Source organism: Mustela nigripes, chromosome 14 (assembly GCF_022355385.1).
Source record: "Mustela nigripes isolate SB6536 chromosome 14, MUSNIG.SB6536, whole genome shotgun sequence".
NCBI lineage: Eukaryota > Metazoa > Chordata > Mammalia > Carnivora > Mustelidae > Mustela > Mustela nigripes.
This window is the reverse complement of record NC_081570.1, coordinates 77,463,632-77,490,779: the sequence shown is the minus strand read 5'-3', so window position 1 is coordinate 77,490,779 and position 27,148 is coordinate 77,463,632. Positions and strand designations below refer to the sequence as shown.

At 38.8% G+C, this 27,148-nt stretch overlaps 1 pseudogene; it reads right to left on the bottom strand.

Annotated features, from left to right (window-relative positions):
• Nucleotides 1–267: 267 nt before the first annotated feature.
• The window catches only part of LOC132002089 (peptidyl-prolyl cis-trans isomerase G-like), a 42,546-nt pseudogene continuing 15,665 nt past the window's right edge, over nt 268–27,148 (bottom strand).

Here is a 27,148-nt window from a genome sequence, read left to right as displayed (position 1 = left end):
TCATTTCTAAACTTGAAAAACTTAAAATTTAGGCAGTACAAATTTTTCAGGTTGCACATTACCAAAAGATTAATTAAGTGAAGTTCACATTTTTAAAAAAAGGACAAAGAACAACCCAAAAACAATGAAAGGAGAAAAAGAACATAAAGGAGGTTCATCGTAAGTCTCTACTAAAAATTTGAGACAAAATGGAAATGAACTTTCCACAACTCACTCATCACTTTTGTCTTCATTTTTTTCTAGGACTGGACTCATAATCAAAAATTTTTATGTCCAATTTTTCAAATTTTTCTCATGTATATGGTCATTTTCTCAACCCTTTAATTTTTGGTTTTTCTTTTCCAGTGAGGATGTGGAATTCTCATGCTCCTTATTTTTCAATGTGGAGAACTTGACTTCATTGTCTTACTTTGTTTTCCTTTTGAGAATGGACTTTAAGCTCTATCAGCCTTTACCCCCTGTTATTATTTAAACTATTATGATCATGTTCTTATTCTTTTCTTACCTTCAGCATTTTCTTCCCAGGGTGAATTTTCTCGGTTTCTCTATTTTTCCATTGTTTCTGCTTTAACTTTTTCTCTCTCTGAGCTCTGGAATCTCTTCTTCTTCCCCTCCTCACTTTGTTTCTTGATGTTGCTTTTCTCTGTCCACTTTCTGGGCTTCTCCTCTGTACTCCTGTTCTCTGTATCTGTGGTACTCCATGCTTCTCTGCCAGTTCTGTCATGGCTTCCAGATCACATCCTTCTCTACTTCCCCTAAGTCTGCTTCTTTCTCTTGTTCTTCTTCATAACTACCTTTTTTTTTTTCATTTTTGGATACTTTATTTTATATCTCACCCCATATACCACTTTGCCCCTTGAGACCCATAACCAATAAGGAAATTGAAGCGTAATCAAAAATCTCCCAATGGTCCAGGGCCAGATGGCTTCCCAGAGGAATGCTACCAAACATTTAAAGAAGAATCAATACCTATTCTCCTGAAACTGTTCCAAAAAATAGAAATGGAAGGAAAACTTTCAAACTCATGAGGTCAGCATTACTTGATCCCCAAACCAGAAAAGAGAATTATGGACCAATATCCCTGATGAACATGGATGCAAAAATTCTCACCAAAATACTAGCCAATGGGATCCAACAGTACATTAAAAGGATTATTCACCATGACCAAGTGGGATTTATTCCTGGGCTGCAAGTTTGGTTCAACGACCACAAATCAATGTGATACAATACATTAATAAAAAGAACAAGAACCATATGATCCTCTCAATAGACACAGAAAAAGCATTTGACAAAGTACAGCATCCTTTCTTGATCAAAGCTCTTTGAAGTGTAGGGATAGAGAGTACATACCTCAATATCATCAAAGCTGATGAGGGAGCAGGAGGCTGGCTGAGGACAGAGCAAAAGCTGGCACCTTGCACCCCACTCTCCTCCCGCTCCCCGCCGTAATATGTGTAGCATTCCTCAGGCACCCTTGACTGCCATGAACGATAAATAGTTAACTTGCAGAGATCACAATCCTGCAGGACAGGAATCTCCCTTGCTCTACAGATGTCCTAGAGATCTACAAACAGGGAGGTTACCTTATCAATAGCACAAATTTCCAGAGGCAAATAACTCTTAGTTCCTGAAGCCCTAATGTCTCCCTCCCCACCATAAACTGGAGGAGGCTGAGGTAGAAGGGAATGTAAATGATAGCAGGATCATAACACCCCACCAAGAATCTCCCAACTATCTTGATGTTAATGGCTGACCTAAAGATGACATTGATCAAGCCACAAGGGCAAGACCTCCTCCCAGCACCTTGTAGGCCCTCTTTAACATATGAAAACTCCGTTGAAACCTCCCTTCCCCTCACCTTCCCCCAACCGCAAGGTATATAACCTGCCATAACCTGGGGCAGCAGCTCTTCCTGCCCACGTGTCCTGTCCCCATGCTTTAATAAACCACCATTTTGCACCTAAGATGTCTCAAGAATTCTTTCTTGGTCATCGGCTCCGGACCTCAGCCCACCGAACCTCACCTAGGTTCTAGAACTTCATCAAAAGCCACCTATGAAAAACCCACAGTGAATATCATTCTCAATAGGGAAAAACTACGAGCTTTTCCCCTAAGGTAAGGAACACAGCAGGCCTGTCCACTACCACCACTGCTATTGAACATAGAACTAGAAGTCCTAACCCCAGCAATCAGACAATAAAAAGAAAGAAAAGGCATCCAAATTGGCAAAGAAGTCAAACTCTCACTCTTTGCAGATGATATGCTTTATGTGGAAAACCCTAAAGAGGGGCACCTGGGTGGCTCAGTGGGTTAAGCCTCTGCCAGGGTCCTGGGATGGAGCCCAGCATCGGGCTCTCTGCTCAGCGGGGAGCCTGTTTCCTCTCTCTCTCTCTCTGCCTGCCTCTCTGCCTACTTGTGATCTCTATCAAATAAATAAAATCTTTGAAAAATAATGGTAATTTTTAAAATTAAAAAAAAAAAACCCTAAAGACTCAATCCCAAAACTGTTACATAATTTAGTCAAGTGTCAGGATATAAAATCAATGTACAGAAATCAGTTGCATTTCTATACACCAACAAGATAGAAGAAAGAGAAATTAAGGAGCCAATCCCATTTACAATTGCACCCAAAACCTTTAGATACCTTGGATTAAATCTAACCAAAGAGGCAGAGAATCTGTACTCAGAAAACTATAGAATATTCATGAAAGAAACTGAGGAAGACACAAAGAAATGGAAAAGCGTTCCATGCTCATGGATTGGAAGAACAAATGTTGCGAAAATATCTATGCTATCTAGAGCAATCTACACATTTAACACGATTCCTATCAAAACCATCAACTTTTTTTCAAATAAATGGAACAAATAACCCTAAAACTTGTATGGAACCAGAAAAGACCCTGAATAGCCAAAGGAATGTTGAAAAAGAAAGCTGAAAAATAAAGCTGATGGCATTAGAATTCCAGACTTCAAGCTCTATTACAAAGCTGTAATCATCAAGACAGTGTGGTACTTGTACAAAAACAGATCCAGAGATCAATGGAACAGAACAGAGAGCCCAGAAATAGACCCTCAACTCTATGGTTAACTAATCTTTGACAAAGCAGGAAAGAATGTCCAACGGAAAAAAGACAGTCTCTTCAACAAATGGTGTTGGGAAAATTGGACAGCCATATGCAGAAGAATGAAAGTGGACCATTTCCTACACCACACACAAAAATAAGACTCAACGTAAATGGAAGACCTCAGTGTGAAATAGGAATCCATCAAAATCCTTGTGGAGAACACAGGCAGCAAACTCTTTGACCTCAGCCACAGGAACTTCTTCCTAGAAATACCGTTAAGGCAAGGGAAGCAAGGGCAAAAACGAACTACTAGGACTTGATCAAGATTAAAAGCTTTTTTTTTTTTTTTTTTTTTGCACAGCAAAGGAAAGAGTCAACAAAACTGAAAGACAACTGACAGAATTGGGGAAGATATTTGCAAATGACATATTAGATAAAGGGCTAGTATTCAAGAACTTCTCAAACTCAACACCCAAAGAACAAATAATCCAATCAGGAAATGGGAAGAAAACATCAACAGACATTTCTGCAAAGAAGACATCCCAATGGCCAATAGGCACATGAAAAGGTGCTCAACATCACTCAGCATCAGGGAAATACAAATCAAACCATAGTGAGATACCATCTCACACCAGTCAGAATGGCTAAAATTAACAAGTCAGGAAAAAACAGGTGTTGGTGAGGATGCAGAGAAAGGAGAACCCTCCTACACTGTTGGTGGGAATGCAAGCTGGTGCAGCCACTGTGGAACACAGTATGGAGTTTCCTCAAAAAGTTGAAAATAGAGCTACCCTATGACCCAGCAATCTTGCTACTAGGTATTTACCTCAAAGGTACAAATGTAGTGATCTGAAGGGGTATGTTCACCCTAGTGTGTGTAGCAGCAATGTCCACAATAGCTAAACTATGGAAAGAGCCTAGATGCCCATTAGCAGATGAATGGATAAAGAAGATATGGTATAAATATACAATGGAATATTATGCAGCCATCAAAAAACCAAAATCTTGCCATTTGCAACGACATGGATAGAACTAGAGAGTATTATGCTATGTGAAATAAGTCAATCAATCAGAGAAAGACAATTATATGATCTCATTGGTTTGAGGAATTTGAAAAACAAAACAGGATCATAAGGGAAGGGAAGGGAAAAATGGAAAAGACAAATACAGAGAGGGAGACAAACTTTGAGAGACTCTTAGTTTCAGGAAACAAATTGAGGGTTGCTGGAGTGGAAGGGGATGTGAGGGATGGGGTGGCAGGGTGATGGACACTGGGGAGAGTGTGTGTTATGTTGAGGGCTGTGAATTACTAAGACTGATGAATCACTGACCTATACTCCTGAAACAAATAATACATAATATTTTAATTAAAAATATCGTATAAATATTTCTTATAGTATCCCTTTGATATTGAGGTCAGATAAAAGAACCTCACTCTATGGGTGACAAAATTGAGGTAATTCTCCAGGTCATGTGTTTCTTAAACTATTGAGAAGTGACATCTTGCTTACAAGTCTTCTTACAGCTGGCAGAATTAATTTTTACTGAAAAAATGGGACCATTTTATTACATTTCAATCTCCCCTCAACTATGGAAAAATAGAGGAGAATATAAGCTCTTTTTTTTTTTCTTTTTCAGAATCCTGCTGGACACTTTATCTCCTACATATTTGTCTATGAGCCCAATTCCTTCTAGATGAGAGTAAGGTACTGGGATGTGGGCTGAGGCTGCTAGATGAGTGAGGACAGACAGGTATCTATTGATGAGTGAGAACCATTGTATCTGCCTTCAGTTATATCCCATTCCCTTCTACACTGTGCATCTATTCTTTTCCTTATTTTTATAACGATCATGCTCATTGCTCTTTGATTCTATTTAAACTTCTAATTTTACCCCTTCCCTAATCTTTTTCCTTAGACTCAGATTTTTCTCTAACATTCTTATGACTCCTTTCTTTACTCCTTGACTCCCATCTTCTTTTCTTCATTCCATTATGCTTTGTATTATGTTTATTTTTGTATTATGCTTTTCTTAACTCTTTCTTTTTGCTCTTACTTCCACTTTTAGATTTGACCCCTTTCTTCACCTTGTTTTTATTATATTTATCATCATTTTTTCTGAATTTCTTCTAATGTCTCTCTCTTTACTGTTTTATTAATTGTTTTAACTTTCTTTTCCTCTTCCTGTTTGGACTCTTGGACACATGCCTCTGATCAGTTATGTTTTTCTCTTTTACTCTAGCTGGACTTATTTGATTTGTTTTGTTTCAGTTTCTTTTGTTTACTCACTCCTAAGCTCCTTTGATTCAACTTTCACCACTGGACACCCTCATTCTTTGGGTTTTCAGAATCTCTTGCCTCCAATGTGAAGCCATCTCACTATGTCTGAAATGATCCCTTGATCTGAATCTGGAGGGAAATTGATAATCCTTTGTCCTATTTCTTTAATTTCTTTGCTAGACCTAGTAACTGAAAGTCTCTTCTGAAAGTTAGGTAGATCGATCTCTCTCTCTCTTTCTCTCTGTTTTTCCTTTCTTTGTCATCAGCTTTAGGCACACTTTTTCTAATTAGGAATCTATTTTCAGGTATAGGAGGAAACTCTTCCAATGTACAATACACTGATGTTATGCTCTAAGATTTTCAGCCTTGCTTTCACTACATGTGCTTTAAATTACTTTTCGTGTGTGTGTGTGTGTATTTGGGAATTTTTTTCCTTTTTTTTTTTTAAGATTTTATTTATATATTTAACAGAGAGACACAGCAAGAGAGGTAACACAAGCAGGGAGAGTGGGAGAGGGAAAAGCAGGCTTCCCAGGGATCAGGGAGCCCAATGTGGGGCTCAATGTGGGCCTCAATCCCAGGACCTGAGTCAAAGGCAGACACTTAAGAACTGAGCCATCCAGGCGCCCTCTTTTTTCTTTTTAAAATTTCTCTTCAGAAACACCTTTTAAAAATTTCTCGTCAGAACTGGTTTCGGTTCAGGTCATGATCTTGGGGTTGTGAAATCAAGCCCCATATAGGGCTCTATGCTCAGCACAGAGTCAGCTTGAGATTCTTTCTCTCCCTTTGCCCCTCCCCCAACCTGTGCTTGCTTGCTCTCATCATTAAAATAAATAAATAAAATTTTTTTAAAAATCAAAAAACAAATTTTTCTCTTCAGAAGTACTTTCAGAATCAGTAAAGGACTGAGAATCTTTTGAGCTGGGTGAGTCACTGGATGAGGAAGAGGAAGAGGATTTATGCCTTTTCTTCTTTCTTAGCTCTAGTTTGGGAATTAGCTCTCCACAGCTGAATATCTCAGCAAATCGTTTGCTCACTGCATCTGTTTCTGGTTTTCTGGTTTTCTCTCTCCCACAACTTCCTTAACAGAATTCACTTGCCCCAAAACAATATGATACCCATTTAATGAGGAGTTGGTTTTGCGATTATGAAGAACTATGAACTTTTTATCCTTCCCCTGTCACTGATAAAAGAGATTCTCTGTTGTGTTTAACAGAGAAACTCTTATCTTCAAAATACTTTCCCTTCTCCTTCATTTTCTTCACTGAAGTTACCATCGGAACCATAAAATCTTTGACAATGCTGCAAAACTGAGAACTCTTACAATATAATGGCTTCTGAGTTAATTTCTCTGACCCCTTTTTACCTGTAAAAGACAATAAAATTTATCCCATGTTTGGGGGAATATATCGGAAAAAATTCAAAGACAACTCTTCCAGCAGGTTGATTATTAATGGCAATGTCAAACAACCCACAGAACAATGAGAATGAATGCTGAATCTTTGTTCCAATGGCTCTAATACTTTAGTCTTTAAATAGAGAACAATCGAGGACAAGTTGATTCAATCAAGGACAACTGATCCAATCCTTTCACTCCTGTACTGGTAGGTATACTACTTCTTCTTGGGGTTCTATCCTTTAAAGCACTTCAAATCTACGGCTGCCCAGAAAAGGCACTGAAGCCCATGACTACAGTCATTTTTACTAATTCACTACATAAATCTTATTTTACTTTAAAAGTTACTTTAATTTTTTGTCATTGTTATCTGATGCATTTTTATAATGGAAATGATTGAATGGTACAATAAAAAAAAACCTTGGATTCTATTTCAAAAGTTCAATTTATAGAACTGGAGAACAGCCCATGAAAATACTAAATTATTTGCCCACAGTTTCTCAGCTAATCCTTGGCAGAACTAGAACTGAACCAGGATTGGCACCATACTTTTCCTACTTTAGTTCCTAGTATTAAGGGTTAAAACTCATACCCACTTTTGTAAACTTTTTATCTTTCATTATAAATGTAAATTCTATTTCGCTCTCTTCTTCCTTAAATGTATTAAGGAATTCTTTTCTAGCTACAAACCAAAATAGTTCAATTCTAGAGACAATTTTACCCATTGCTGTTGCTATACTTAGAGTTTTAAAATATTGCACATGTAAGTGTTGTAGTATATGGTGTATGTAGATTAGAATGGTTTTGCTATGCATTAGTGTTTGAAAATGACCAAATATCTTACTGTTTTTCATTAAATATAGTGATTGAACAGCTGTTTTATACTACTACTTATGTCATGAACAAGTCTTCGATGAATATGAGCAGATCATGTTTCAAGGGACCCATAGATGATCCAGGTAACAATGATCAAAATGCAAGAAAAACATAGGAATTTTAAAGTTATCAAAGCTTTTTGTTTTTGCTTTTTTTGTTTGTTTGTTTTTTAAGTAGGCTCCATGCCCAACATGAAGAACAGGCAAGGTTTGAACTCATGTCCCTGAGATCAAGACCTAAGCTGAGATCAAGAGTCAGAAGCTTAACTGACTGAATCATCCCGGCACCCCAAGATTTTTTAAAAAATTAATATAATCACCATCAAATTATATTATCAACAAGTTTTTCTAGACTCTACAAAAGACTTGTAGTGTCTATACTTCTTAAGGAGATAACGTGCAAAGTCAATTTTATGAAAAAGAAAGCTACACATTCTTTTGGGTATTGGATTATTAAAAGAATGAAGTTAGAGGATGGAGTAAATTTGGAGAGGATGAAAGATCACGGAGGGAACAGTTCAACACTTTCTGGAAGGGGAAAATAAGGGAATAAAGAAACTAAAGAAATGAGTTTCCACAACTAGCAGAGTGGAGTTAGGACCATTTACATGCATATAAGGTATGTAATTAATATTTACAATTTGGGCTGAAAGGAAATTATAAAATCAAGCACTTCTCAACAGTGTATAAAGTAAGCCATGCTTCTGACTAAAGAAAAATATTTTAGTTGGAAGACTTTTTTATTCATTATGGAAAGTTAAAGTATTTAAAATGTAGTTTTGGATGGAAGCGATAAAACATACATCCCTCCCTGCTTTGATGTACTTCTGGGGTATTAACCAATGTTTTTGGTTGTTTTTAATTTGTTGTTTTTCTTTTTTCTCCTGTTGCCTCTTTCACTGAGACAACTGGACTATAAAGTAGATGTTCCTCAAGGAAGGGTTATCAAATCCTTTATTTAAAAAAAAAAAGATTTTATTTATTTATTTGACAGAAAGAGGGAACACAAGCAGGGAGAATGGGAGAGGGAGGAGCAGGCTTCCCACTGAACAGGGAGCCCCATGTAGGGCTTGATCCAAGCACCCTGGGATCGTGACCTGAGCCAAAAGCAGACACTTAATGACTGAGCCATCCAGGTGCCCCCATTTTTAAACATCTCAGATTGAGATCCAGACTTGAGACAAAAGAATTAGAAAAGTACCTAATGGATCAAAACTCATTTTTCCTGTCCTCAAGACTGAAGATTCTCTAGACTTGGGGAAAAGGAAGGTAGTCAGAGGGAAAGAAAAGAGCTCAGAAGCGAGTACCTGACAAAAAAACCTGGGCTCACCTTTTTCTTGGATTTGTTCTGAAGTCGGGTGTGGTAAGGTTTAGGGAAAAAGAGAACACTCCTCTCTGCATAATTTTAGAAATTGGAGAGCAGAAGAAATGTCATTTTTCCAGTGTACTTTGAGAAGGTGTCAAGTCTCTAGAATTCTCCCTCACTCCCCCATGCCAATGGCACAAGAGAGGGTTGAGGTGGTGGTGTGGGTGACTGAGGTATCCTCTGTGCCCCAGGAGTGTATGCAGAGCAGCAGAAGCATGTCCCATGAGTTAGAGTCTATTACAGGGATGAGGCAGGACCTTTTGGTGCCCCATTCCTTTTCTCAGTCTCCCAAAAGTCACAGAAACTGGTGTCCAACACAAGAAGGATGCAGCTGTAAACTTTGTGGACTGCTAGTCAGAACCAGAAGGTGTACCTCACCAGATAGTGGCACAGAGCTGATGACAACTGACAACAGGTGATAGTCCCCTGGAACATTCAGGCAATCCCAATGTAAGGGGAGGGTAAACTGCACTGACTGAGATTGTTTTCCCAACACCTAGTGGAATGGAGGCTTGAAATAGAATGAAAGCATTTTTGGATACTTGAGCTTATGAACTGAAACTTGGACCCATTATGTTACCAATAGTGATAGATTTGTGAAAGAAGTCTCATTTCCTAATATTAGTAAGAACTGATATCTTCAGATGCAGTATGATATATTAAAAACCATACAACATATTAATATCAACTGGTGTTGATATTGAATCTCAGTCATCAGATAAATGCTCAAATGATAAACATACCTTTTTTTTTTTAAATTCCTATCATACCTACTACCAGTACTAGCTACCATTACTGAATATATACTATCTGCTGGACCTTGCCCTAAGCCTGTGGATGGCATATTTAATTCCTTCAGTAGTCCTATGAGGTAAATACTTACATTTTACATGAAAAAGCTAAATAAGTTGCCAAATTTTGCAAAGCTTGAACTTTATGTGATTGGAGAACCTTTTGCCTAATCATTACGCCATTCTGTCTTAGACTGAAATACTGAAATACTACATCTTTAAAGTTACAGCAAATCATCAAAATCCATGTTTCCCCCTAAGCTTTAGAGTTTTTCCATTGGAGAATTTAAGGCAAATTCAAGAGGGCTCTTAGCCAAGACAGCCTCCAGTCTCTGTCTCTAGTTTAACTCTAGTTTCCAGAGAAGCAAGGCTACTATGACCTTTTCCATAGATTATCTGATCATTGGGTGAGGCCTTCCCCTTGTGCAGGTCACCAATCAACATAAGTAGACATCTTTATAACCATTTGGCTCTGAAACTTCAGGTCACTATTTTGTTTTTAGTTTTCACACTTCAACTTCTGTATTTTAATCTCCTTTTCTGACCTGCCTTCCCTAAAAGCTACTTATCTTTAAGTCATTAGATCAATGACTTCATCCTGAAAGCTATTTATCTTTAAGTGATTAGATCAATGACTTCATCCTGAAACCCATTATTTTGGAGAGAGAGGAAAAAAAGGAGGCCCTGTTTTTAGTAAGGGCAAACTGGTTTTGTCTGCCAGTGCTATGTTATAAAGCTTCTCCGCTGCTATCAGCAAAAACTAGCTTAAATAGAAAGAGAAGAAGCAGTGTTTTGAAACCTTTTCTGGGATCACAATATTTCAGTCATATCTGCTTGGAATATGACTCTCATCATGGTATTTTTTCCCCATAATACATAGTTATATGTAATTTTTTTCACACCTCTCATCTAGGAGTGTATTGTTTTGAAGAAAAGTTTGAAAGTTAAACACAAGCTTTTACTGAGAGTATTTGATATCTATCTTATGAAAAATATGACTGAATAAAGTTACACTTGAAGTTCTATTTTTATGCTTAAATTAAAGTTTAAAGAAAGAAAAGGGATTAACAGTTATTATTAGATTTTTATGTTAAAAATTATGAACTTTCAATATATAAATTTCAGGTTTTTCCCAATAGGCTTTATTACTTCTCCTGACTGTCTTTTCATTTTCCTGTGCTGTCCATCAACCAACTATTTCTTATCCTTTTGGGATATTCCTCAATTTCTGTTTGCATTACAATGTCATATTTCTTTTATTTTAAATGATTTTAATTTCATTTTTAATATATAGTGAGAACACACTGTAATGAGTTCATTTCACTCTTTTCAGTTTCAAAATAATTTTGTCTTTTGAAATTTTTGCTTCCTAAAATAAGTCAAGCATTTCAGAGACTTCACAGAAAGAGTCTCTTTTCTCTTTTAATTTTCTGTATTTATAGAAAAGAGTTCCATGTATCCAAGCACTTTTATAAAGTAGAGGTGTTTAGTAAAATAGAATTGCCAACATAATAAATATTTCTCCATTGGGATATTTTTGTGGCAAAGTTATGTAAAGCAACTTATGTCTTCATGCTCTTATGTTAGAAGAAAGATTGTTCTTTTATTTCTTCACAATAAAAAGAGATTTGCTAGATTTTTTTCTGATTACGAAGGCTCGTGCTTATTTACAATAGCTATATTATAAAAATTATTCTGCAGTTACACACAATAGACTTGTATAGGTATCAACATAGATCTAAAACCCATAGTATTAGGTGGAAAATGTAAGAAAAGAATGTGATACCATCTAAGTAAATTTAAAATATCTGTAAAAAAACAAAAAAATTTAGGACTACAAACAAACTGAAAGATTTACACCAAATGCATTAGCGTAGTCATCAGTGGAGGATGGTTTGAGTGATCTAAGTAGGAAATGGAGGTAAAAGAAGAAATTTCAGATAATACAGAAGTACAAAAAATTCAAAATCATCCTCAATCCCATTACCTAGTAATAATCACAGTGCATATTTTAGAGTATAGCCATCCAGATCTCTCTCTTTCACACCCAGACCACCACCCCCAACACGCTTTATTATGGGATTATAATCTGCTTTTACAGCAGCAGGGCCTTAGGCTAGTCACTAAACTTCTCTGTCTCTCTTTCCTAAGTATTATAGTATGTATGTAAGTATTATGTACTAAGTATGTAAGTATTACATGGAGATAAGGATATCCACTGGGCTGTATCTCCAGGATCTAGAGCATATATTTCAACAAATACTTGTTAGTTAACTGAAAGTAACAATTAGCAATAATGAATATGAAATGTCTGGGACCTAGAAAATACTCATTAAGTGGTAGCTATTGTCTTATTAAGATAAGCTATGGGGATGATGTTGAAGGAGAGAAGCAGAAAGGAAAAAAATTCAGAAAGTCCAGATTGCCGGTGAGAGTCCAAGATTAGATGCTAGGGCCAATGTGAGTTTGAAAATGTAGAAATTAATGTTGACAAGTTTAGAAGAAGAAAAGGAATTGCTCTGAACTAGGCTCAACATTCAGGGTTACCAACAGCCTGTCCAAATGGAAAATACACATGTGACTTTTAACAATGTGTGGATGTGAATAATCAACTCATCAAGGTAAAATCCTTAAGCTTTTTCTACCCAATATCATTGCTATACCCAAAGCCATACTGCAGAAAGAGTTGATAAATGCATGTTTTCTTAATGCTACGATGTGGCAGGAATTTAAGTTATAATCTCTTTTCAAGGCACGTCTGTATTAAAAGGAATTATTTAAAGCCACCTGAGTGTCAATTACTCCATAAAGGCTAACTGACCTAATTAATCTAATGTGGGTCAATGGCTCTAATATTACCTAAAGAACATTTTCAAATGAAAGTGGGGGAGGGGGAGCGGAAAGGAACTCCAAAAAGAATTTCTTTAAGTGAACATCCTTAAGTTTAGTGAGTCTGATTTATTTCTTGCACACAGATATAATATTGCTGCATATTATATTGCTGGAGTGGCTGAGCTGGGATAAAAAGAGATAGACTAATTCTCTGAGGATTCTGAGAAATATTCTGTTCATCACTCAGGGGAAGGCACTATATAAATTACATTATAACAATACTACCTCTTTCTGATAATGTAGCACCAAAAGAAGAATTCAACATGACAAGAAGTCAAATTTACTGTCATACTGTTTTGATTCTCTTGGTGATGTGATAAAGTGCATGCTGATACCTGCTTTTTATTTGATTAACTCCAGCTTCTTTGAATACCAACTTGTTCCATTTGAAGTATTGCCTGTCAAATATAAACTAGGACTGATAATATCTGGGCCCTATGACTGAGGAAAGAATGTATAAATACACCTGCGGTAGGCAAAATAAAGCCCCCAAGGATATTCATGTTTTAATCTTCCGTATTTGTGAATATGCAAATTACATGGCAAAAGGAACCTTGAACATGAAGTGAAGGGTCTTGGGGGCCCAGTGTACTCATAGGTGTTCTTATAAATGAAAGAAGGAAGCAAGAGGGTCAGAGAAAGAGGTGGAAGCCTGGAAGCAAAGGCCAGAGAGAGAGAAAGGGTGATAGGCTTGAAGGTGCTACACTGCTAGCTTCAATAGTGGAGAAAAGGGCCACAAGTCAAGGAATTTAGGTGGCTTCTAGAGAAGTCAAGGAAATAGATTCTCCCTTAGAGCCTCCAGAAGAGATGTAGCCCTGGATTTTAAAATCAAGCAACCTTGATTTTAGCCCAGTGACACTGATTTTTGGACTTCTGACCTCTAAACATGAAAGTAATAAATTTGTCTTGTTTTAAGCCAAAGTTTGTGGTAATCTGCTATAGCAGCAAGAGAAACTAATGTGTCACCTTTAGGCTCATGGCACAGAGCTGCAATGATGTCATTTTAGTTGGGTTGAAATTACTTTCCCAAACTGTACCTATGATATAAACCAGGAAAGCACTGCTGCAGAAGCTCTTGCTTTGCCTTTTATTCATCCCAAGCTCATTTTGCTCCAACTTATTCTGAGGCCTTTAGAGAGATGGAGCATGAGTGAAGGCTTCCTCAGTTGGGAAGAAATCAGTCTTGCCATGTGTCATGGGTTAATTCCCCTCGCCTAGGGTTTTAAAACCCAAAGATATTTTCTAAAAAGATATTTTCAACTATAAACAATGCCTCTTAATCAACTCTCTGTTCTGTACTCAAAATTAAACAAACATAAACCATGTAGAGGATGAGGAAAATGTTCACAAAGCCTTTAGAAAATGTTTACGTGTCTTCACTTCAAGTCAATAGACGGATATGCTTTTGGGCTAATAGTGTAGAATGGGAAGGAGCTTTGATCACCTGATCAAAATCTTATATGGGGCCAAGAAATTAAAAAAAAAAAAAATGATGCTATGAGCAGCACTGTGCTAATGAGCACTTACATCCATTAAGTAATACTATCCAATTATCCCATGCTTACTAGCCCTACTTTTATTTTTTTCTAAATGACAGATTGAAAGATTAGAGTCTGCCTTGACACTATATTTTTTTTACACGATTTTATTTATTTATTTGACAGAGAGAGACAGCAAAAGAGGGGGCACAAGCAGAGGGAGAAGAAGAGGCTGGTTTCCCACAGAGCAGGGAGCCCGATGCGGGGCTGGATCCCAGGACCCTGGGATCATGACCTGACCAAAGGCAGATGCTGAACAACTGAGCCACCCAGACGCCCACATCCCTACTTTTAATTGAGGAAAGTTTATATATATATATAAATAAAGTTTATATATATATATATATAAAGTTTATATATATATAAGTTTATATATATATAAAGTTTATATATATAAAGTTTATATATATATAAGTTTATATAAGTTTATATAAGTTTATATATATATAAAGTTTATATATATATATAAAGTTTATTTATATATATATATATATATATATATATATATATATATATATAAAGAAAGAGAGAGGTAGAGCGGTTTGGAGCTTCTGGGTAGCTCAGCTGGCTAAGCATTTGCCTTCAGTTCATGTCATGATCCCAGGGTCCTAGGATAGAGCCCCACTTCAGGCTCCCTGCTCTGCAGGGAGCCTGCTTCACCCTCTCCTGCTCTCCCTGTCTATGCTTTCTCTCTGCCTCTCTCTCTCTCTGTGTCAAATAAATAAATAAAATCTTTTTTAAAAATTAAAGCAGAATTTCAAGGAGATATTTGTTTATCCATGTTCATAGCAGTGCTACTCTCAATAACCCAAAAATAGTAGCTACCAAAAATAGTAGCAACCCAGGTATCTCTCAGTGGATGAATGGTTTAAAAATGTGATGTATAACTACAATGGATTATTATTCAGCCTTAAAAAGGAAGGGAATGTTGACATGTGCTACAATGTGGATGAACCTTGAGGACATTATGCTAGGTGAAATCAGCCATACATAAAAAAACAAACACTGTGTGACTCTACACATGAGGCACTTAGAGTAGTCAAATTCATAGACACAAAAAGTAGAATGATTATTTTCAGGGTCTGGAGTGATAGAGGGGAATGGGGAGTTATTATCTGTTGGGCGCAAAGTTTCACATTTGCAAGATGAAAGTGTTTTGGAGATGGACGGTGGTGATGATTGCACAGCAATACAAATATACCTAACACTGAATTGTACTCTTTAAATTTTTTTTTTTTAATTTATCTATTTGCTTGAGAGAGAGAGAGCAAGCGAGCAAAAGTTTGGGGGGGGGGTGTGGAGGAACCAGAGGGAGAGGGACAAGTGGACTCCCTGCTGAGTGGGGAGCCTGATGCAGAACTTGATCCCAGGACCCTGAGGTCAGGTACTTTAGCAGGCTGAGCCACCCAGGTGTCCCTGAATTGTACTCTTAAAAATGGTTCAGATGAGGGGCACCTGGTGGCTTCGTTGGTTAAGCATCTGACTTTTACACCCCCCCCACTCTATATCTTTCTCTTTTAAAAAAAAGTTAAGATGATAATATTATATGTATTTATTATATAATTATTATAGATTTATTATATATAATTTAATTATATTAAATGTATTGTATCACATTTTTTAAAAAAGTAAACCAATATAAAATCTTAAATAATTATATCAAGAGCAACCTCATACAAAAAAGATGGAATCTATTATTATTATTTTGTATTTTATATATTTTAAAATGTTGATACTCGTAGTATTATTGTGAGATGTAGAGGATAGATATCTCTATGTTTAAAATGAAAGATGCTGAGGCTGACAGAGGGGAGCCCAGGACTCCTGATTCAAGGGCCAGATATCTCCCTCTTCCAGCTCTTCCCTGGCCACAAGTTGCTCCTAGTGGCTGGATTTTCAGGGTGTGTGATCTCAGTTATCTGCACTAATATCCTGCTTGAACATTTTTGCAGTTATAAACATCTCTGATAGGTTGATGTGGTAGGGATGTTTGTCTCTCTGCCAAGCTGGTGACAATTTAATGATAGTATTGTCAACCAGTGTCTTTGATGATTATACACATTTATCAGACAGTATAATCATCTCTACTATGTCAGTTGCTCACACACCAGAAATGAAGCTCCAGAAACAGTCTATTACTCTGACAAGGATAATAGGTCATTATTACCAAATCAGCAACACGGTGCTTTAAAAATAAATGACCCTGCTTCCCATGATTATTTATTTTTCATAAGTGCCTCAGGTTTGTCTTAGCATCTAACAGCGGGAGACAATTATCCCATAATATTCTCCTTCTTCTTCTTCTTCTTTTTTTTTTTTTTTTTAGTATGTCTTAAATGGTCTTAAGTGGTAAATGCAATGCTTCTGTTGACCACAAACTAGAAGCCTGGGTGGTTTTATAGGAGCATTAAGAGAAAACAAGTGGATTCATATGATCAATCGTCCTTTGTCATCCAATTCTGTTGAAAAAGAATGGCAAGCTAGGAAGATGGAAGTGGGGGGAGGAGGAAGAGAGATGCTGTGTACTACTCACATGAATGAAGATGTGTTCAATGTTGTCTGAACACTGTTTGGGCCATCAGAGCGTACAAACAATCCCCAATGTTGCCCCTTCTCTATGTAGAGCGTTTTTTGTTTTTTGGTTTGTTTTTTTTTTTTAACTAGGCTCCACGCTGGGCATTCCAATGTGGGGCTTGAACTCACGATCCTGAGATCAAGACCTGAGCTAGATCAAGATTCAGATGCTTAACAGACTGAACCACCAAGGTACCCCTATGTAGAGTGTCTTAACTTCTGCTTGCCCAGAAGTTCCCCAGCTCCTCCTCCCCTCAGATAGGACTGCCTGAGGAGGCCTGAGGAGTTCTTCCCCGAACGAGCGGGCACTTGCTCTTACTGCCTGGCAAGAGCTTCTTCTCACATGGCAGCCCTCCTTGCGTTGAAGTCTGGGTTAAATTGTAACCCCTGCTGGAGATTGGACATTGCCTCCAGGTTCAATGGAAGAAGGCCTCATGAAGGACAGGAACACTTGTTTTCTAAGGAGGGAAGGGGGGCAACTGGCTGGGTGAGGATCCTGGATTTCTTTGGCAACTGAGAACCATCCTGTTAGGGGTGGCCCCTAGCTTTCAAAACAAAAAGAAGCTTGTAACTGTAAAAGGCTACGATGGGTTTCCTGCTCCCCCACCCTTTTAGAGGCAAAACCTATTTATGAGGCTTTATTAAGTGCAAATAAGTCCCTTGGCTTCAACGGAGAAGCAGCAGCTGCGGAAGATGTGGTCATTTGCATATAAATGACATGATTTCAGCTCAGAGAAGAATATTGAAAAATATACATGTCGACAATGGAATCCTGATAGATTCACACATATTAAGGTCAGATATTGTAATTTTTAAGGCTGCTGCATGCTGATGATTGCATCAGATCACACATTCAATTCTGTTTGGGTTATATGAGTTTTATCTTCTATGAAATGGAGGATTTTTATTGTGAATTAATTAAACTACTTTTTTTATTCCTAAACATGAGAACATCTAGGTCAATAAGCTAAATGCTCTACAAATGCAAAGGCTCCGTGACAGCTAAAGTTACCAACTGCAAACTTGGGTGTTCTGTACGGCGAACAAAGAGGAATGTCACTCCCAGGGAAGTGACTGTGTGGTGCTTTCTCGAATATCTATCATCTACTGCAGGGTCAACCTTTCTTTGAAGGGCCAAAAGAAGCTCCAGGTTTTCTATTCAAAGACGTTTTCCCACAGCCTGGCTGAAAGATGAGTGGGTAGATTACCACAGCCCAGAAAGTCCCAGAAATTTCCCAAGGGCCCACCATTGTTTCCTGGCCCCACGGCCCGTGGCTTATAGTTCACGGCTGGCAAGAGACACATCCTGGAATCATCTGCACTGCTCCCAGGCAAGTGTCCGCTACACTGTCTGGAGGAAGTAGATGGGTTTCTCTCCATTATGCCCCCAATTTTGGCCCTACATCAATCAGGGTGCTTGTTGGCTCCCTTCCCATCTGCAGCACAGAGATTGTTTAGAAACGGCCTGCTGTATATTGGCTGCCGGGAAGGCCATAGCAATACAAACACTACCTTCCCCTTGCCAGCCATCCCTCAGCTTCCTCAAGGAGAACATTTTCCTATAAATGATGATCACCGAAGTGATAACTTTGGATCTTCTCATAAAAAATAGTATCTTTTTTTTTTTTTAAAAAGTAGTATCTTTAAGTAACAGACTTGATTCCTACTGATTGATTATATTTGATCATCGACTCATTTATTAAATAAGTCAGGTCATTAATTCTCTTTTTTATTTTAATTTTTTAATTGTTTTAAAAGATTTTATTTATTTATTTGGCAGAGAGAGAGACAGAGGAGAGGGAACACAAGCAAGGGGAGTTGGAGAGGGAGAACCAGGCTTCCCGCCAAGCAGGGAGCACAGTGCAGGGCTCGATCCCAGGACCCTGGGCCACTCAGGTGTCCCTTTTTTTTTTTAAACAAAACAATTCGATTTATTTATTTGAGAGAGAGCATGAATAGCAGGGGGAGGGGTAGAGGGAGAAACAGACTCCCCAGTGAGCAGGGATCCTGATGTAGGACTCGATCCCAGGACCCCGAGATCATGGACTGAGCCAAAGGCAGATGCTTAAATGACTGAGCCAACCAGATGCCCAGGTCCCTAATTCTCAATATAGTTTTAAACCTGACACATGAACATTTACTAGCTGAACAAAATCCTTGGTACATACATACTTTCTAACAGAGATGATTAAAGATGACTAATAAATAATTGAATAGCTAGCAAGAAAAAAGGGAGATTTAGAAAGTCACCATAATATATATTTGTGTTTCACAGAGAACTTTAGAGCCTCCACAGAACTCTATTATGCTAACGTGAAAAAAGAATCCCAGTATCAACTTGCTGTATATTCAATATGTTCTCTTAAAATGATTTCTGGAGATAAATATGATGCTTTAGCTTTAAGAAAGATATTAAAACTCTAAATTCTAAATGCGTAATCATGGTAATTGATCAAATTATACACATAAAAGATGATTATATAGGGTGCCTAGATGGCTCTGTGGGTTAAGCCTCTGCCTTCAGCTCAGGTCATGATCCCAGAGTCCTGGGATCAAGCCCAGCATCCGGCTATCTGCTCAGCAGGGAACCTGCTTCCTCCTCTCTCTCTCTGCCTGCCTCTCTGCCTACCTGTGATCTCTCTGTCAAATAAATAAATAAAATCTGTTTGTTTGTTTGTTTGTTTTTTTTAAAGATGATTATATTATCCAAAGTTTGGCATTGGGTGCTCCGAGAAGCGTGATTAAATCTCTCCTGGAGGTGGATCCAGGTATTACAAGGCCTGAAGCTTACCGATTTGGAGGACCCTCTTTACTTATTTTTAAAAGATTTTATTTATTTATTTACTTTTGTGAGAGAATGAGAGAGAGAGAGAGAAGGAGCATGGGGAGGGGCAGAAGAAAATTCTCCGCTGAGCAGGGAGCTCGACATGGGACTCAATCCCAGATCTGGAAGGCAGACACTTAACTGACTGAGCCACACAGGTGCCCCTGGAGGGCCCTCTTTAAAAGAATACAAAATTATTGATATTTATTAAGGTTGGGGGGAAAAAATCACAACAAATTACAAACCTCACAAAGGCCACAAAATTAACATACTTAGATCGATTGGCTGGCTAGACACCTCAAAATTTTCCCATACAATTGACAACCCCTTTAGTCTATCCTCTAATATGGATGATAAAAATGTAGTTTTATTACTGAGAGTTTTAAAATATTTTTATTTTATTTATTTGACAGAGATAGAGAGCACAAGTAGGCAGAGAGACTGGCAGAGGGAGGTGGGGAGCAAGCTCCCTGCCAAGCAAAGAGCCCAATTCTGGGCTCTATGCCAGGACCCTGAGATCATGACCTGAGCTGAAGGCAGAAGCTTAACCCACTGAGCCACCCAGGTGCCCCTATTACGGATAGTTTTTATAAAAGTTTATTTCATCTCGGCAACTTGCTACAGATAATGTCATGTAAGGTTTTGGGATTGCTGTCAAATTGGGGAAAACCTCAATCTTTTTCTTTCACACACAAGCTGTAAAATTTCAAGTCTTCATGCAGAGTGACTGATCCTAAACACTTCCATGTTTTCCCAGTACCTATGGCCACAGGCCACACTGGTTTCTACGGCAATGTGCTCTCAAGCCCTGCACTTTGGTGTCCCTAGAAATAAAGTTTATGGAAGCTATCCTTATATCAGGAAGATTAGTAATATCTTTACAATATTCAGAGGTGACTGTAAAACATATAAATGCATTCCCGACTCTACTGGCATGACTGAAAGGAAAACCAGTCTTCTTAGAATGAGCCCTGCAGAAAGATTCCTGGCCCTCTCTGCCCTTGGACAGTCTAGTGGTTCTCATGGTCATTGCTGACTTTCAAGGCTCAGCATCAATAATAAGAGAAGAAGAGCACTAAAAGCAAGCAGAGGACAGTTGAACAGTTCCCCCCCAGCAATACAAGGCCCTTCAAGTTAAAGAAGAAAAGCTGTTCTCTAAATCCCTGAAAACAGTGCCTTCCAGACTCCCTCCTACCAGCATTCTCTGTTCACCAGTTCAGTCTGGCCAGACTAGAATTAAAACCAGAAAATGCCACAAGAAATAGAAAGATAAGAGCCCCAAGTGGACGTCAGCCTCCCTGGGGTGCAATGGACTGAACACAACCAATTCTCTGGTAGATCCACAGTCCCCATCTTCTGGAAGAGCTCTCCTAAAAGCAGCGCATCCTGGAGACGCCAGAGATGAAATGGACACTCTGTTCTGTCCTAGGAAGAAGATGAAGCTGGCAGTTTAGACCGCGGAAAAACAGTTTGAGATAAGCTTGTAGTTCCATAGACATTAATCCGTGCCTCTAGATAGCACGTAAGCCTATTGGAAAGCTTCTTCAATTCAAGCAGTTAATAATATATCAAGTCTTGTAGCTTAAGGGATACAATTTTCAAAATTATTGTACTGAGGGAATCATAAATTCCACCAAGAGGAAGGTTGTAGTCCAGATATTTTATTTTAGATTTCCATCTAGGGTGCATTATGACACGCCACATGAAAGTCAAATCTTCCATGTAAAATGGTTTCCAGGTGATAAGTTTACCCCAAGGGGTCCAGTAAAGTAATACATTCAGAGTTATATCTGACTTTCACAATCTATAAAGACTAGTTATCAATTTTTTGAAAGATTTGATAAGCAGGAACAAAAAAATAGCTTATGGATGCTGACATTTGTCTCATTAATGGGAACAGCATAAGAAGTACAAGCTCCTTCTGGATTTGGCTGTAAATACACCACTGACATACATTTTGGAAGGTTGCTATTTTGTGCTGGTGGGAATGTATTTGTCTAACCTTGCACTGACTATAATAGACGTAAGGAAGCAGTGACATTACTGTCAGCCACATTCAGCTTTTTAAAACAAGGGCACCCACTCTGCCAATATCTGTCAGATTCCAGGCCACTGCATATTAAAAATTATGTTCCATCAACACTGTCTGGCCTAGTGGAAGTTTTATTAGGAAATAATTCTTCTGTTGTGTTTGGGGAAGGGAAGAAAAAAAACCCCACTTCACCCGATAGGATTCAGAAGAATAATTAATGTTCCTTCCGTCCTCAGCCTAGGAATGCTTTGACTTCCCCGGTGTTTCATGTGGATGCCACTACCCCTCCTTGCCCTGGCAGAGCTCATACACTTGTGAGGAACAGGCAGGGGGCCCAGGTACTAATTAATTGCCAGTTTAAGCATTGCCTGTCTGTAGCATCATTCTGTGTAGTGCGAGGCATTATTTTCATAAGTTATTCCCGTTTCCAGGGAAAACAAATTAGATTCTTTTTTCAGGGAGACAAGACTGGGAAGTTTGTTGAAGATGGTTATTGAAACAATAATAGAAATAACAAAGTGCTTAGCTTGCTTGGCTTTGGTCAAGCTTTCTAGTTTCAAGTGCATTCCTGGGAGGGTGCTGACTGCCCAAACTGCACGAGAAATGTTTTGGGCTGCCTGCCTCATTGCTCGAGTTCATAAGATGAGACACAAGGAATGGCTACACTCTTTACCTGTCCAGAGTTCAAAACTAAAGCTATTCTTCAAAACAAAACAAAACAGAACAAAACACCTCACCACGCATTTGAACAGAAGCATATTGTGGTAATATTACATTTATCTAGCTAATGCTGTAAGTAAATTGGGTGTGTTCTATGAAGGTAGGTCTTCCAAATTAATCAAGTGATATTTTTATTTTAACCCATTCAGTGCACACACTGCATTTCAGCCTTTCTGGGATAACTGCTTCCCTCCTTACCTATTGGATTTGAGTGAACATTTATACCAACCTTTCCTATGTGTAAATGAATTATTACCACTAGGTACCACCCAGTAGGGGCTGCGGGGACTGCTGAGCCGCACATGGCCGCCTGGCTGTGGGCTCCTGTCTGGCCTTAGCGTTTCCTGTTCCCACTCACCATGACCTTACCTGTAAATCCCCTCATCCCTTCTCAGTGGAGAAGGCAGGGTTTTACAGATGAGGGCAGGGGTTTTGGAGTCCAGCATTCTGGAGTGAATTCCAACCCCCCGACTTACTACCTGTGTAAATTTGCTGACATTTGTCTCATTAATGGGAACAGCATTAGAATTTCCTTGTTTCCTCATTCATAAAATGGAAAAAAAAAAATACCCACTACAGTATTATTGTAAAATGAAGGGCTGTTAGCACAGAATCCAGCACAGACTTTTGGGGACTGAGGTACAGCTGTCAGGCTTCCACAGAGTACATGGAAAAGGGCCTTGTGATAGCCTGGTAGACCTTTCAGGGCCTTCTGTACTTGTGTGTTGGCTGCTGGCTGGGGGACTGCTATTCTGTCCAGCACCTCACCCCTGAAAACACGGGATATTCAGGCCATGACTGTGCCTAGCAATTTAAAGATTTTATTTATTTATCAGAGGGAAAAGCCACAAGCAGGGGAGTGGCAGGTAGAGGGAGAAACAGGCACCCTGCTAAGCAAGGAACCCAATACAGGGCTTGATCCCAGGCCCAGGATCATGACCTGAGCCAAAAGCAGATGCTTAACCGAATGAGCCACCCAGGCGTCCCTTGTGCCTAGTGATTTAAAGCAGCACCATCCAGCCTCCTCTCTGTGCCTTTTCAATTCATTTATCTGTATAAATAAAATTAAGTTTTTATTTATTTATTTATTTATTTATTTATTTATTTATTTATTTGACAGAGAGAGAGATCACAAGTAGGCAGAGAGGCAGGCAGAGAGAGAGAGAGAGGAGGAAGCAGGCTCCCTGCTGAGCAGAGAGCCCGATGCGGGGCTCGATCCCAGGACCCTGAGATCATGACCTGAGCCGAAGGCAGCAGCTTAACCCACTGAGCCACCCAGGCGCCCAATTAAGTTTATTTTTAATTGTTTTCCCATTAGACAGAAATGTTTGAGCAGATCTCACCAGATTTGGAGGCCTGACTTTAGATATAAACTATACAGAATGCCCAACATTAACTTCAGGAAGATCTGGGGGCGCGGTCATCAGGTCCGAGGGTCTCAGGCTGCAGTGTCCATCAGCATTGCTAGTGGAAGGCATGTTAAAACACATTTCTGATCCCCAACCCCAGAGTTTCTGATTCAGGGGATCTGAGGTGGGACTTGGGAATTTACATCTGATCAATTCCCAGGTAAAGCTGATGCTGATGTTGCTGGTCGGACACCACACTCTGAGAACCACTGCCATGGGGAATCCAAAGTAGAATAGGTGTTGTTGATTTGCAATCAGCCAGCTGCACCCAGCACCCCCATGCCCTTCCTGGGCTGATGGTTCTCCAGAGGCAGCCTGGGAGGCCCGGCTAATTCTACTGAAGTCAAGTCTGCTCTCAGGGGTAAGTGATGATTTGCAACTTGATTCCTAAAAACAGTTTGACTAAAGTGAGGTGTAAGGCAGATTTGTTGGCTTAACTCCTTCCTACACTCCATTGCCTACTAAATACACATACTGGAATACCCCCCAACACACCCCTCTGCCTGTCATTCTCTTATTTCCTCCCCTAAATCCACAGGGACTGATTAACGTGGGGTGTGAGTGGGGCTTGTGGTCTGAATTATTAGCAACCAGAGACAGTGAAATCCATTTAAACTGTTCTTAATTTCCCAACCCACACATGGCTGAGAAGGAGTCAGTTTTGTAACTATTTGTAAGCCGGAAATTGGGTTCATAAAACATTTTGTTGAGATGACTCTGAACCATGTTCCTAAAATTGAAATCACACATACTTAATTGAAATGGAAAACAGCTGAGACCTGGTCTCGATGTCCCTGATTTTGCAGGTGAAGGTATTCCAAGGAATTCTCTGCCAGACCCGAAGAGGAGCACTACCACGACGGGCCAGGCTCATCCTGCCCGCGTCCTTGTGGCCTGAGGAGAAAAGCGGGCCAGTGAGAGACCCTGGGGTGGTAGGGAGCCACGGAATTTTCAGGAACAAGGATAATTAATTTTCAAGTTAATTGTTTAGTGTGCTGTGTTGTTGCACAATCCCTATTTTAGGATGAGTCTGCCGTATACACTACTCTGTATTATCAGGTTTTAGGATGTGGTCTCCACAGGATTAGGGAGGAGAGAAGCTCAAGTTGGATTCTGACATATGTCAGACAGAGTCAGTGAGAGATGTAACTCAGACAATGCAGGCCCCAGGATTTACTCAGATCCTTTGGGGAGGTCCCTAGACTTCCCATAGCATTTGCCCCCACAAGACTTTAGGTGTTTTCATTTGAATAGTAAAGAAGACGTGACCTAGCAAGGGGGCATCCAGGTAACAGGCTTCTGGGTAACCTGGGGTTATGGGAAGATTCTGAAATCAACACATCTGACTAGTTTCTTTTCTGGTTCATGTTTTTGTTTTCTTTCAGTAAATACCCCTAGTAGTGGAATTAGTAGAGCATAAGGTAGTTCTATTTTTAATTTTTTGAGAACCTCCATACTGTTTTCCATAGTGGCTGCACCAACTTACATTCCCAACAACGGTGCATGAGGGTTTCTTTTTCTCCGTATCCATGCCAACATTTGCTATTTCTTGTCTTTTTGTTAATAACCATGTTCACAGGTGTAAGGTGACAAGTCATTGTGGTTTTGATTTCCATTCCCTTATGGTTAGTGATTTTGAACATCTTTTCATGTGACTAAGGGCCATCTGTAAGTCTTCTTCAGAAAAATGTCTTATTCAAATCCTCTGCCCATTTTAACATCACATTTTTTGTGGGTTTTTTGGTGTTGAGTTGTGTGAATTTTTTATATATTTTATATAAATTAACCCCTTATTAGATATATTACTTGTAAATATTTTCCTCCATTCATTAAGTTGTCTTTTTGTTGATTGTTTCCTTCACTGTGCAAAAGCTTTTTAGTTTGATGTAGTCCCTATCATTTATTTTTGCTTTTATTGCATTTGCCTGAGGAGACAGATCCAAAAAAGTACTGCTGAGACTGACATCAAAGAGACTACTGTTTTGGGGGGTTTTTTTTAAGAGTTTTATGGTTTTAGATCTTATATTCAGGTGTTTGATCCATTTTGAGTTTATTTTTGTAAGAAACAGGTCTAAGTTTCATTCTTTTACATCTAGCTGTCTAGTTTTTCCAGCACCATTTATTGAGGAAACTGTCTTTCCCCCTATTATATTTTCGTGCCTCCTTTGTTGTAGAATAATTGACCATATAAACATGGCTTTCTTTCTGGGCTCTCTATTCCATTCCATTGATCTGTGGGTCCATTTTTGTGCCAGTATCACATTATTTTGATGACTGCAGCTTTGTAATATATCTTGAAAACTGGGATTGTGATACCTCTGGCTTTGTTCTTTGTCCTCAGGATTGCTTTGGCTATTTGAGGTCTTTTGAGGTTCCCTACAATTTTTAGGATTATTTATTCTGGTTCTGTGACGATGCTATAGGTATTTTGCTAGGGTTTGCATTGAGTGTGTAGATCACTTTGGATGGTATGGACATTTTGACAATATTATTTCTTCTAATTCTTTAGCATAATATATTTTTCCATTTATTTGCGCCATCTTCAATTTCTCTCATTGGTGTCAGAGTTTTCAGAACTTAAATCTTCCACTTCCTAGGTTAAATTTTTTCCTAGATATCTGTTTTTTTTTTAATGCAATTGGATTGCATGTAATGGGATTGTTTTCTCAATTTCTCTTTCTGCTAGTTTGTTATTAGTGTATAGAATCACAACCAGTTTCTGTATATTAATTTTGTGTCCTGCCACTTTTCTGAATTCGCTTATTAATTCTAATAATTTTTTGGTGGAGTCTTTTGGGAGTCTTTAGGGTTTTCTCAAGTCATCTGCAAATAGTGACAGTTTTACTCGTTCCTAACAATTTAAATCCCTTTTATTTCTTTTTCTTCTCTGGTTGTTGTACCTAGGAGAGAAAAAAAATTCTTTTGTGGCTGGGTAATCTTTCTAAAGATGCGGTCTATTTAGTTACTATTTGTAGCTCTGCCAACAGTACTCCTGTGAGACATTCCAGGGCAGAATGAAACTAATCACCATTATATGTTCATTAGCAGCTACTACAGAGCAAGTGATTGCTGGGTTCTGGTTTTCAAATTTTCTTCCAGCACAAGTACTCAGAATATGGTCACCCTGACCAGCAGGTGGCTGGGCCTGTACCCTGCTTCTGCTGGGCTCTTCAGAATGTATTTTTTTAACCATCAGGGAAGAATATCTCCCCTGATGCATTGTTCATGAACTGCTTCTGTGTGTTTTCTCACATTGAACATGTTTCCGTCTTAATTATGATGACAGCCTGAAGTTTGAAGTACACCGAAAGACCTCTGTCTGCCTCTGCGTCTGTGTGTGTATGTGTTGTGTGTGTCTGTGTGCCTATGTACTCTGTGTACAAATGT